The sequence below is a fragment of the Panulirus ornatus genome, chromosome 1, assembly GCF_036320965.1.
Source record: "Panulirus ornatus isolate Po-2019 chromosome 1, ASM3632096v1, whole genome shotgun sequence".
Taxonomy (NCBI): domain Eukaryota; kingdom Metazoa; phylum Arthropoda; class Malacostraca; order Decapoda; family Palinuridae; genus Panulirus; species Panulirus ornatus.
This window is the reverse complement of record NC_092224.1, coordinates 85163745-85178394: the sequence shown is the minus strand read 5'-3', so window position 1 is coordinate 85178394 and position 14650 is coordinate 85163745. Positions and strand designations below refer to the sequence as shown.

Genomic DNA, 14650 nt, shown 5'->3' with positions numbered 1-14650 from the left:
AAAGATTCTGTCATGGACTAGCTCAAGCTTGAACTGGCTGACAGTTCTTTCGCTTATAATAAAAGGATCTAATCTTATAAATGCCTAGACTGACTTTTGACATTTTGAAATCTGTGTTTAATAATGCTAGATCCTAGCATATGGAAGGATTGATAAAGGTGCGTACGGGAAGGTGTTACGAATATATGGTGTAGGAGGAAAGCTGCTGCGAGCAGTGAAGAGTTTCTTCAGTGAGGGTAAGGAGTGTGCGCGAGTAGCCAAAGAGGGCGAGTGGTTCCAGGTGAAGGCGAGTCTACAGCATGGGGGTGTGCTGTCACCATGGCTGTTTGATCGTGGATGGGAATGATATGGGAGTTGAGTGATAGGTCTTAGAGAGGGCAGCAAGTATGCATTTATTCGAAGGGAGGAATGCTGAGAGGCAAGGCAGTTATGTTTTCTGATACTACGGTGATGGTGGTAAATTTGAGTGAGAAACTGCAGAAGCCGGCTTCCGAGATAAGGAGCGTGACTGGTGAAAGTTGAGATATCTAGGAATGGACATGGCAGCAAATGGAACAAAGAAAACTGAACTTAGCCAAAGGGTAGGCAGAAGGGTTAAAGTCTTGGGCGCACTGAGGAGAGTGTACAAAGAGAGGTTGCTGCCGGGTGAGGGCAAAAGTGGGCATGTTTGATGGTACAGTAGAACCGACGGAGTTGTATGAATGCGGGGCAAGGGTCCTGAAGACAAATTACCGAAGAGGGCGAATGTGTTCGAAATGTAATACTTGGGGAAAATTTGTGATGCGCGGAGAAATGATCCAGTAAAATATGACTGGGTAAGAGAGAGGTGTGGTAGTATGAAGAGTACGACATGAGGGGGGTGAACTGAAATGGCTTGGACTTACGGAGAGGATGAGTGATGGGAGGTTAGCAAAGAGGTTAGTGTGTCAGAAGTGCAGTGAACAAGGCTAGAACATGCAGGAGGGTGCGTGATGTTCACGGGATCGAGTACACTGAAGCGATGTGGTATATATGGAAGTCGCGCTATCAATGGACTGAGCCAGGGTATATGAAGCGGTCAGGGCAAATAACGTCAATTTCCTGGCGCTACCTGGCTAACGCGAAAAACGGCGATAAACTAGAGAGAGAGAGAGAGAGAGAGAGAGGTAAAGCAGACAAGCAAACGCCTCGGGCTACAGAAGGGGCCTTGTGGCGCAACGGATAACGCGTCTGACTACGGATCAGAAGATTCCAGGTTCGAATCCTGGCAAGGTCGAGCGAAATTTTGCTGATATACGAGGTTATTGGAGTTCACATTACCAATCGTACAATCTAATTCTATGGTACATAATCGCCAATCTTATTTACGTTTCTTAAGGGGGTAAAAAAAAAATATATCGTGGAGTGAGAGAGAGTGTGAGAGAGAGAGACGCTCAGATCACAAACATAAGGTCCAATCGAGATGGTCTGGCCTTAACGAGACATGAGACCAAGAGGAGATGGGAGGAATTATTACACAAAGTAAGGAAGATAGATGAGAGTGAAGACATGACAGTTAATGAAGGAAGACATGAGAGAACGACAGATAGAAATAGGAGAGAGAGACAGAGATGAGACAGTCAGTCAGTCAGAAAGACAAACATACAGACGGCTAAAAAGGAGAGAGAGAGAGAGAGAGAGAGAGAGAGAGAGAGAGAGAGAGAGAGAGAGAGAGAGAGAGAGAGGAAAAGTGGAACTAAAGAGTTACCGCAAGGAAGTTCACAGGCCTTGTGGCGCAACGGATAACGCGTCTGACTACGGATCAGAAGATTCCAGGTTCGAATCCTGGCAAGGTCGGGTTGCAATTTTATAAATCTACGAGGTTATTGACGTTCGTATCATAGACCATGCAAAGCACGTTTTCTATAGTCTATTTTGAGGTAGCACTACTCTGGCCCTATTACTTCTGACGCTTTGCCCGAGAAACACACACACACACACACAAAAGACAGCGACTGGGAATCTTGCCAAAGGTTCCGTGCGTGGTTACAAGAGACCGTGTTTACCCTCTGCACCAGATCTCTACTGTCCGTAAAACTATTCCCTGGGCTATACTTTTAGTGGTACCAGTTGACGACATAGAAAACGAGAGTGTCTGTGGTCGACGAATTAAAACTTGAGGAAAGTGTTCAATACATTTTTTCGATTTATGGTTATAACTTTGGTTATAACTTAACGATGATGCCCTGGCAGTGAACAGGAATAAAAGTCTATTAAACTAACTATCCCAATATAGAGGAAAATCAAGAAACTGTCCATTCAGAACAGGGAGCCTATCAGAGCAACATTAAACCTTAAGATGTGGAAAGATGAAGACTGAATGTGACCTTCCCTTCAAAACTAAAAGCTAAGCAGACAAAGAAGGTTTCAATCCTCTTGAAGAGTCTGCCTCTTGCGATTAGATTATCTCTACAGCAATGACAGGTTACGACACAGTATGATCCTCCCCTCGTAAGTGTGGGCAGACTGGAGGTAACTGTCCATGAGTTGATCTTTGTGAATATTTCGTTATTTACATATTTACTTCCCCTTTCTTCTACTTTATCTCCTTTTAAAGCAATACTTGATGATCAATCGAAAAATTCAGTTCAGTTGGATTCAGTATAACGAAAGTTATTCTCGTTAATAAACTTGGTCGGTAAGGTAGATCAACGACAAGTTGTGGATACACGAGAACAAGTTACGTTCATGCGACTCACTGGTCGCCTTCCACCCTGGGCCAGACACAGCCGGCAGCGTCAAGCGTTCACCACACGTCATCATTCACCACCTCATATTGATACACTGCGGCAACCTGACCTGCCACCCAAACTGTGGTTTATGACCACAGTTAACCGACTCCACTTCCACCTGACGGACCGATGTCACGTGATGGAGCCAGCGGGCGGGAACTGACGTCACCTCCAACCGAAGTCCTTCCCCTTGCCTCACACTCACATATGTTGCGACTTCGAATCTGGCTCGTACTAAAAAATTCCCCCCAAAAAAGCATGTAAAAGACACAGGAAGACCAGTAAAAGGATGTCAGGTAAACTTGAAACTCAAGATCCTATTCACTTTATCCTATATCTCTTATGGCGCCTCTAAATGCACTATACAACGGTTTCCTCACGACTTAATCTACTAATCGAGTGCTAAACTTAGGCTTTCACACCCGCTCCACTTCCTAACCTCACTTCGATCCTAATCATAAGAGGATCATTAGCCCCTTGTACCTTATACCATACATCTTGCCAACTATGTAAGGAGACTTGTTCCTTTATAATCATTACGTGCAAACTTACAATATTATTCCATACAGTGAAGAAATACTGCCCTAATCCAGTTATCAGACACCTAAACACTCAACTGGTTCACTCCACACCTCTAGCACCTCAGCCTTTCCATTCTTTAAGAGGTTGACTGCTGCTCTTACTCCGACCTCTATATTTTTCTATCATTTTCGTAATGCTATATACAACATACCTTTTTTTAATGAAAAGCAAGAGCCTGACATATATATCAGCAATGAAAAAAGTGAAAAACAGGCCAATGTGTGCGTGAGAGAGAGAGAGAGAGAGAGAGAGAGAGAGATCGCTTCCCGGGTCACTCCCTCAAACTACAGACCCATTTTCATACTTTTTACATACACCATTTTCCAAGAAAAATTCATCTAACGAGTTTGGTCAATATCCTCCACCAGAATTCAGAAAATGCAACTTTGCAAAAACGCTAAATACATTTGTTTTTGGATTTAATGGCCTTAAATTAATAGTCTGCCATTAACCCCGACTCTGTATCAAACACGCAAAAAAATGAATTATGTAACATTCTGGCGTCACTTAAATTTTTGGCATTTTTGAAAAAAGAATTCACATTATGATTTGTGTATATCTATATAGCAAGGTAACGCCAGGAACGGACGAAGAATGGCCTCATCTGCTGGTATCAAAGCTCCAGCTATCAAGCATAATGCAGTGAACTATATACTGCATAAACACACAGCCAGGCCCCACAGACTTTCCTGCAATTTCCTCTGTCCGCCTCATATTCCCTGGTTCCACCCACTTGACAGCACGTCTTCCCTTGTATAATACACTGCTCCAATTCGCTCCATCCCGTGCATGCCTCACACTTTCCTGCATGTTCAAGCTCTGAACATTATGCATATTTCACTCCAACCCTACAACTCTAATTTGGTCTCCCCCATTCTCCTTTGTCCTCTCTATTTCCTCTCTACTTCAGTTTTTTTTTTTTTGAAGATTAAAGACATACTTCGAAAGAAAATAATGTAGTATTAGTTTACAGGTCTCCTGCACAGATAACAGACAGACGAAAGACTATGATATATAGGCAGACACCTACAATGAACAAGATTCGATCATAATGTAAAAAATCTAACATACCGGCATCTATGTGGTGGAGAATCCCTTACTAGAAGCACGGGGCGTGGACCAATTAAATCTGCTCGAGAGTGCCCTATTGCAACTAGTTGAGAAACCATCTAGCGATGAGAACTTATGACACACAGCTACAAATGAGAGATATCGTTCATCATGTTAAAGTGGGGGGGAAAGGTTTTGGGTGCATGTGATCACCGACAAAGCAACTTTAAAGTAAATTCTAAAATAAGCCCTACAATGCTGGGCAACATCAAATTCGCGAAGAGAAAATACCAACTTTAATTGGTCTACGAGCTGATCCTGGGATGGTACCGTCAATGAAGACGATATGGACGTACGTATCTAGGGGAAAAAAGTTCAGTAATACTTTCAAAGTAGTATAAGAAACTTAAGTAACCAATGCGTGCAAGACGGTCTTGTTTCAAAAATAAGCCGAAGTGCTCGAACATTGACAAAAAAAAAAAGTTTTTGCTAAGAAAGTAGCAAATAAACTCAGACTTATAAACACCAGAGCAAATTACGTACATCAGCGAAGAGAAACAAGAAAACTGTACGACAAAGCAAAACTCCAGTTGAAAATATCAAAGAAACCCTCAAGAGTTTTAAAGTCATGCTAGAGATAAGAGGATCATACCCAATCATCTGGGCCACTAATTACTAGAAATGGTTACCCGTTTCAAAACAACAAAGCCATTGCAAAAATTTTAAAGTTTATTTTTGAGTATTTGTAACCGAAGATATGATTCATGTCCCGAATACATCCCCATTGCTTAAAATACGAAAACGTTTTGCTACACATCGAAACATATGAAGAAGCGCCTAGTGGAATAAGAGGAAATAAAAGTGTTGGCCATGATCAATGTAATATGGACACAAGGGAGCGAAAGATAAAATAGTTTAACCCTTGGCAACTCCTATTAGCTACTCCTATTGGCTACTCTTTTCATAAAGTCGCTCGCTTCGGAAATTGTTCCACTGGAATGGATACAATTAGCCAGTGTAACACCGACCATCTAATAATGGTAACGATTCACTGCCCGGAAATTATTGTCCGAGTACCTTATCATCTATCCTTGGTAAACTAGTGGGAACCATCATTCAGTACAAGCCGTTAACAAATAAGTGATAAACGCCTGGGACATGGTTTTGTCTTTGTATTGCCACCCGTGTAAACCTAACCAGGACTAACAAGTTTGTCAGGTTAAGTCAAGTTGGTTTTATCTGGTTTATAAAGTTACCATAACTTTATACAATGGTTTTATCTGGTTTATACAGAGTTGTCATAACTTTATACATTAATCATAACTGTGGTATCAACTTTAAAGTTTATTGACACTGACATGAGAATTCTCAGAATTTTATTTTTTGACATGTAATTGTTTAGAATTCTTTCGTTACATCCCCGTTCGTATGTATTTCCCCATTTAGTCAACGAAATCACATTTGTATGAAATTCTTCCGAGGGATATGCAGAAATCTACAGTATTACCGTTGTCACTCAAAACATACCAAACATATCTTATAGTAAACCTTGGACTGTATTCAGTCTTATAGGAAATTACCAATACTCTGTCATAAGAACTTTTACAAATAACACAGTCGATTATTCATCATACGATCAATTTGGCTTTAAGTTACGTAGTCAAAAGTGCAACTTTATATATATGAATATCCGATACAATAAGTTATTCTATCGTAGTCCCATTTTCTGTGCGCCACTGATGAGGGCAGAGTAAAATCCAGTTAATGTAGAATGACAAGTTAACACACAGTGACAGCATCCAATGTTTTTACATATACGTTTTAACCAATTTTTTTTTCTATTTCGTCATGACAGATTTCTATCAAAATTGTAAAGGGGTGTGTGTAAATATGAAGAACGAGTACTTTTACTTAAAATACTTACGCGAAAGGCAGGGCTAGCGCATAGCGCTCACCGCAGGAAAATCTCGAAGAGTTGCTAAGAATGAATCGTGGAATATATGCGTTGTCAAGCGTTGCATATAAGATGGAGCGATTTAATGTTTGTGGACTAAATGCCAGCAGCCCGTGTGTGTGTGTGTGTGTGTGTGAAAAGACTAGCTGTAGACACCACTACAAGCAGCATTTTACTCCACAGACGACTCTGAGGACCAGATGGATGGTAGGAGGGTCCGCAGCGGCGGCCTTCCACACCCAGGATCAGACAAGCTATCCTCCTCTGGGGACTAGCGGATGGCTGTTCCACTCTACACACACACAGCTGACAACGATAACAAAAGTACTGCAGTACGCATCGTAATCCTCAAACCAAGACAGCCATAAAAGCGCTGCAGCAGTCACAACACGGAGATAGAATCAACCTCATAACCTCGATCCTTGCGAAACTCCAGAGTCTTCAGCTACACGATCGCCAGTTCATCCTTATTGGATTCCCAGCCACGTAGGGATCCAGGTATATGAAATCGCCAACGAGGCAGCAGGGGTAGCCACTCGTTTCGCAATAGTAAACATACACAAGTCCCAGTGAGCCTACGGCAGACTAAAACCGACATAAGAAATATAACAAGAACTTGCCTGACCTTTTCAACGCCCGGTCCAATTTCAGCCAAAATGGTAGTATGTGTTGAGTTCGCGCGATGAGCCGCCATACACTGATATGACCGTGTCGAGACAGACCCAAGTCAAGCTTCATAGACAAGACTAGGGTACAAATGCACTTGGCAGATTGTCGACGGAGTCGTCGGGGAAAATGCATTCTCTCAGGAGCCAGCAGCAAGCACACTGGTACACACAAGCTTCTTCTTGACTGCGAAGTGACACTTCGTCTCCAGGGCAGAATGCGGGACTTTTTGAGAAGAGGACCAGACGATACCAGCGGCGTCATTAGTCTGCGGGGCCCCAGACTCAACATGTGCAACACCTGCTCGGTACCATCGCAGGATATTCTCCACCATGATAGACTAAACGATGTTCCCCAGCAGGTGCGGCCTTTTCTAGCGCCAGTGAGGGGTGGTAGGAAGTGCTCATCGACCACAGGCCTGCACGCACTTGCGCAACCTGTTGTCTCTTTTTAAATCATCAGGAAGGAAGGAGGAGTAGATGACAAGCGTCTCACGAGTTGTGTGCGTTTCTAAATCAACAGAGGGGAGTTAAAGAGAACGCTCCAGCCTGAAGCACTGAACGGTGCCAGCCAAAGGAGAACGCGTCGTATTAAATGAGCGACGTTAATGCGACGATCAACACATACAAATACATACAAATTGTCTTACGTTTGGCAGCCCCGTCAGGTCCCCCCCCCCCCCTCCCCTCCACCCCTGATCAGGAAGTTCGTCGTCTTCTCTCAGTTTGACCGACACACCCGCAGTCATCTAAATGCGAGGACAGTGATCCACATCTGTCAGTCAACACAAGAGGGGGGTCGTAGTTTTCTCTCCTGCGTTGGTTCTTTCAGCAGAACAACATTTGGTCCTTTTACACGTTTCGACCCTGCTGGTCGTTACCAGTTTCCCTCACCCCGTGTCTAGCTATACGACCGTTCTCGTCGTGTATCATCCACCTGTCCACCTCATTTCCTCTCATTCTATCCATTTCATTTCCTGATACAGTAACCGGTCGCTTCCCCCACACCATTCCGGAAAATTTATTTCCAGAGTTGTGTACGCTGCCGCAGGACTGACCAGAGTACCCAGGCCCCTCCTCTTGATACCATGGCAGAAAATCTTTTCCAACCGCCAAAGCGCCAGGGTGGCTCGTGATCGTACGAGGTAGCCATCAGTGTGCGGTCGCGCTTATAGTCTCCAAGCTTACCCACCTACAAGGACACACCGTGCCTCCCGACGTGCTACTGGTTAAATAGGTTGTCGGTTTGCTCCCCTCCGCCCACCGCAGTTTATTAAGTTACCGAAATAAATCCTCGCGGAGTAATACAAACCCTTGACAAAACATCAAAGTTTGAGTAATGATCAAGACCTAAGTAAAATCCTCACCAGAATTCAACCTGATGCTCCGGAAGACTTAACAGCTTGTCTATGGCCAGCCCCTCCCGACCAGAGGCACTGTACTGGGCCACCAGCATTGATGTGATGACATTTTCGTACCAGCACCCCGCTGAGACCTTTGCCGTTATCCACCTGGAGAATGATCGAGTGCATGGCACTAATGTCTAACTCGACTCCACACACTGAAGAGTCATTGTGCTAGCCCCAGTGACGCAGATCGCGCTCTCGTTCATGAAATTCTATCCCCGGTGATTGCGATTAACATCAAACTGAACCAGTGCTTTGAAGCGCCACGGTGTTCCAAGCGTCTGCAGTGCGACTACAACGCTAAGAAAACGTTAAAATAACAACAGACATACAGCCGAGGATGAACACCTCATTAGCCAAGGGCAAGGTCCAGCCAGTCACCAAGTTGAGTCATCAGCGAAGACTCTCACACTGTGGTTCTTTCCCGCGAAGGGGTGAAGAAAACTTCGCACAGCCCGACGAACCCTGAGATCCTCTGGTTCCCCTCCTAACTCAGAGCAACCAAAGCCATGCGCAGAAACTGTTGCTAATGATCATAATGCCGGCCAACCTCTCCCTACCCAAATCCTGACCCTAATGCTCCGACCACCTTACGTTTCAAGCATAGATGCTTGCATGCTTCCTATAGGCAATTTTACTCGGCAACGAAGATGTCTGAATTTAACACACTTTTACTGATGAATTGTTAAAACAATTCGCCATGATTATCTACTCCCGACCTCCCGGTTTCCTCCCCCGACAACCATTGATATCGTACCGTCCATCCGACAACCCAGCTTCCCTTCCCAACACCAGGCTGGTCCTTCTCTGCCTCCAAGGTCACTATTCCGCCATCTTCACCGAAATCAAACACTGATTACGTAACTAACAACTCCCCCTTAAGTTTAGCAACTCCCCTTTAAGTTTAGTTTCCAACAACTGGTCCAGTACTTAGATGAACACCTTCCCCACTCCTGCCTGGTACAGACCGTTCTGGGCCAGACAGAGCTCATGAAGGGAACAATGAGCAGAGTTGTATGGCATGAAAGTGGCTTGTGTCGGCCCAGGGCTCATATTATCCTAAGTAATACAATGTTCAAAATCTTACCATTTAACGTACTCCGCTATCACAATAACCGCCACCTGGTTGCCAACCTCCTTGAGCAGTAACCACCCGATGTTAGCCTATCAAACAGCCATCAAAACGTACATATCGACGGAGTCGCCATTCTTGTAAGAACCACAAAACAGAACACGAACATCTCCCAACCTCCTGGAGCATTTTAACACATTCTTGCTGTTCAGATACACCCACTACACTTACACACACACACACACACACACACACACACACACACTACACTTGGCAGACACACGCTGCATTAAGACACGCACCACACTAACATACACACGCAACACCAAGATACACACAATACACTTAAGATGCACACGCTACACTAAAATACACACACTGCACTGTTAAGATTCACTCATTATATGGTTCTATTATCCATTGTACCGCATACACAAGACCCAACACCCATCATCTCTCTACATCACGTATACAGTATTCAACTACACACATTCCCGTCTACCCTTCTGCCTGACCATCAAAGAGCATTCCACCAACACCAGAAGCAATGCTCACGGACAGGACCTATTCTCTCTATATGCTCTCATACGTCTTAACTTTACAAGGCTTGATTTTTCGCACCTGCTTCATAAGTGAATGGGGAAAAGCAAACCAGATCTCGTAAAAAACAGCACCAGCAATTACCTCCAACTCTCTCTTACCCCTTGGGCCTCAATGTAGGTCCGATCACACTCCTCTCCTCCTCCACCTCTCATCTAATCCTACACACATCTAATCCTATACACAACCCAACCTACACTCATTCCATCACCCCCGTCATACTGTTACAACAAGGCGGACAGGGACACACTGTTTATCACTAGTTTTGAAAACCAATCATTCAACAGACACACAGATAGAACAAATACAACAGGCAATCATACTTGCAGCCAACACGGCCATCCCCCAAGAGAACGAACAAAACAAGGTACTCATTTCCCTTTGAAAAAGCCAAAAGACTCCTGTCGCACTACCGTCAACGATTTGACCAAAACAAACATTAAGCCAAGTACAGTGGGATCTCACTACCCTATGCAGCCGCATCCTCAACAATCATACGGAAGACCACTACAGACACTGGCATTTGTTTATCACAACTGCAGAACAAAGAAGAATTAAACTCCTCTAAGACTTTTGGAAACAGAATCGCGGACTGTAAAGCCATACCCAGATGAACAGTGTCAGTATTTTTCGGACACTGGGAGGGCATCTTTCGACCTCATATGCCCCCACATCCCTTAGCCCATGACAACGTACAAATAGTTACACAATATATACGAAGCAGACAGCCTCTTTTACACATCATAAACACATCCTCCTTCCTTACTGACAACCAACACATTCAAAGCTCCCATTAGATCGCCGAAGCAGAAAACATCAAAACACACATTGTAAGCCCAGGTAAATCGGACTATGGTTATCAAGTACTCGTACATCTCCCTCATGACACCATTAAAGAAATTACTGCCATCTTCAATGCTGAACTAGTCTCAGGCTATATTCCAACTACTTCTAGACAGCAACTACCACAATGAGCCCCTAACCATGTAAACCTAATGTAAATCCTTTTAACTCCAAACCAATTAGCTTACTCGCTTCAGTCGGAACAACTTTTGAATCATTAACAACATATTCGCACATTACCAGACAAACATTGATGTCACTCCGCAACATAAACAATTTGGCTTTCGACAAATCATTCTTAACAAACGTACGCATGAAAAGACGGAGAAAGCTTTTGACACTAAGGCTGGAAAGCTTGAGGTACAAATAACCAATTTGATCTTCCACGTTCTACAATAAAACGTTTATCTAGCAAATTAAGTTCACGAACAATGTGTATCATGAAAAAACAATGCTCAGATTACTCTCCACTTGATGCTGGTGTACCTCGAGACATCTTGCAGGCCCACTCACTATATACACCACTAACTCACCTGAACCTTAAAAAGTAGACACCATAACTACAACACACAAACAACGTCGAGCAATTAGCATGAGCTAATATCACTACCATCATCATCCGAAAAAAAACTTGTTAGAGGTTGACCGCTTCGCTATGTGGGAAGAAACTGAATATAAATTAAACATACAATATCGCATATTTCCGATTTTCTACACTTCCGTCATTCTCTGAACTCCCCGTCACACTCACCGACACTACTATGCCTAAAGTACGACGTTAGTTCGAAAATTATCAGACACATTCAATCCAAGGAGATTGTATAGCAAGAGCCAAGTCGTAAAACTGAATAGATTCGGAGATGCAAATTTCATATCGAAATCGGATCTCCAGAAACGACTATATAAACCGTACGCTCAAGAACACTCGGTTAAAACAATTTGTACCGTTCAGTTCACTCACAATAATGCACTACGATGGATTCTGATCATGTAGCCTGATTCCCTCGGGGACCGCAAAGCTACACAACATATCAAACTTCCAACTCTTAAATATTGGAGATTTCTTTCTGATAAACGAATTGAACGTTTTGAGCAGTACAATGGCTTCTGGATGAGATTCTTCATCGATCTCATCGGGAGAAGCAACCCCAATAACCTTTTTCCTCAGACCCGCAGGGAGCGACACTAACCCAGTCTACTGACGAACCCGACCAATTCCAATAACTTACCAACGCTACATCTTTACGAAGTCGATATCGTCATGCTCGGAGACGAGCGTCGTGTACGCAAGCGACCCTCTCCACGACCTTCCTCCACCTCATACCTGCAGAATAAAAAGAAAAAAAATCTTTACACCTCTTGCTCATCCTTAGAAAAAAAAAATATGTTGCACTTTCCCACACAACACGAAACCTAAACTTTCTTGACCTGTCCAGTCCTGTCCTACCAAAATCAAACCCTGGCTCTTCTCCATTAAATCTCATCCTTTAAACAGACAATCTCCCATTTCTACTCGCCTTTTACACCCCCCCCCCCCCATTATTTTAAGGGTCTTTTCTATCATTCAGTCAGGTTCATTTCTTAAGACGCTCCAAGTCTGCGGAGAAAAATGTCGAAATCACTTATGGAAACAAATTCTTCTAAGTGACGCTCGCAAGATGGGAGCTTTAGGAAATAACCCAAAATCGATGCATAAATTGTGTAATAACATTTTTAATAACTGCTCCCTACCTATACTATTATAGATACATTTTCATACTTGATCGTTGTTTTCCGCGTTAACGAAGTAGCCATTGGAACAGTCGAAAAGGCCGCATCCGCTCACATTCATATTATCCCCCTCCCTATCCACAAGGCTTCACATACCTTTCCATGGATTTGCCTGGACGTTTCACATGCCTAGGTTCAGTCCACTGACCACGGCGACCCCCGTATGCTACATCGCTCCAATTCACTCTCCCTTGCACGCCTTCCACCCTCCCGCATGTTCAGTCCCCGATCGCTCAATCTTTTTCACTCCATCTTTCCATCCCCAACTTCGTCTCCCCATTCTCCTTGTCCCCTCCACTTCTGACACATACCCTCTTTGTAAACCTTGCCTCACTCATTCTCTGCACATGTCCAAACAATTTCAACACCCCTTTTCAACTCAACCACTTATTACAATTCCGCCTTATTCTTTATTACTTTATCAAACCCGAGATGGAACTTTCGTATCGATGAAACTAGACTCTTATTCCTGAGCAGTCATACACTCGCACGCACATCACTACGCTACTTGCCAAGTGGTTCCACCTAATGGACGTGGCCTGCTTCCTGTTCGCTGCCATTATTATTGACGGGGTTCCTGAAGCAGGAAAGCAATCTTCTTTCACGACAGGTGATCGGCGGGTTTGGTTTATGGTTTGAGTTGGGTGAAGATAGGCTGCATAATACTTAAACCTCACATTAAACATGTACTTCAGTGTTAGTTCGTTTTTTTTTTTTTTTGCCAGAGGGTTAATTATTCTGTTCATCTTATTTCTGGGTTAATCGACTTCTCCTGTGGCAAGAAGTTGTTCCTATTACCGAAATACACAACTGTCGGATGTTCGAAAAAAATTTAAATTGCCTTAGTAGTGTTTCGAAAATTATCCAATGAAAATCAAAAATTACTTTTTCCGAATAGAACAAATCCAAGAATAATGATTGCAACAATGTTGAAACTAAAGTGCTAATCTCTGTTAGGTTCACCGGCCTGTCAGCGAGGGGCCATGTCCCCAACCCTAACATGGACGCATCCCTGGCTAACTCGAGCCAACTTTCAAGCTGTCAGCTGGCTAGACCTGCCAGAGCTGTGGTGCTTAAACTAACCCGAAGTTAGTGCCCTTTATGTAGAAATTGAAAGGAGGATGTGGGTGCGCCAGGTGCCCGCGCCGGGGATCGAACCAGGGCCGGACTTTCACGCACATAAAACAAGTAAATCATAACCAAAGACAATGTAAAACCTCGATCAAGACTTGCAAGCTTTCATACCAAGTCTTCTTGCGTGTCCGATACGCTGCCACGATCTTCTAAACTCATATCTATTACTCTTCAAATATGAATCGCCTCTTATTCTCCCACATTTAAGATACATCTACGGGATATCTACACCACCATGAACATTACATTCCTGTCAGCTCACCTGTGACTCTGGTCGTGAGGTATCAGCCGGCGCTCGTTGCGGTGGTACACGCAGGTCTTCCCCATCTTCTCGACTCGTAAAGTAATATTAATCTTTTCACCAAGCATGAATATGAAGCTTAGATTCTACGTTATAAGTTCGTATTTTACACCAAGATGGCTCACGATCTAACACGTTCCACGATCTACGGTCAACACCTCTCCACACCCAAGTAACACACCACTTCGACTGCCCACAGCAACAATGATCATTTGCCACCAGGTCTCCACGAGGACCACGACCACGTGACGTACACATTAAGTACACCTTTTAACCTTCTCTATAAAACGTTCATTAAATTTCATATTTACGTCCATAAAATGATATATAAAAATTACGAGTAATGTGTATATGCATTCTAACCCTTGAATTCAAATAAGTGAATAATAGCTGCTCGCTTGACTGCATGAAGTTCGCTGGGTCGCAAAACGTTGTGCATATATGGATAAGTTGTTTTTTTTAACTAACCTTCTGCAAGGTTTAGTGGTAATATCATAAAATGGTAATGCAGAGACACATTTAT

General features: G+C 43.5%; 1 protein-coding gene and 2 non-coding genes across 3 annotated transcripts in view; 2 read left to right on the top strand and 1 right to left on the bottom strand.

Annotated features, from left to right (window-relative positions):
• LOC139750394 (glutamate receptor ionotropic, kainate 2-like) overlaps window positions 1-14311 on the bottom strand; it is a 690745-nt gene extending 676434 nt beyond the window's left edge. The window contains exon 1 of the mRNA XM_071665191.1: window positions 14089-14311. The gene's annotated coding sequence lies outside the window, so the exon portion shown is untranslated. The remainder of the gene's footprint in view (window positions 1-14088) is intronic.
• On the top strand, window positions 1183-1255 carry TRNAR-ACG (transfer RNA arginine (anticodon ACG)). Its single transcript has one exon. It is a non-coding gene; the product is annotated as a tRNA-Arg (tRNA).
• Window positions 1743-1815, top strand: TRNAR-ACG (transfer RNA arginine (anticodon ACG)). Its single transcript has one exon. It is a non-coding gene; the product is annotated as a tRNA-Arg (tRNA).
• Window positions 14312-14650: the final 339 nt, after the last annotated feature.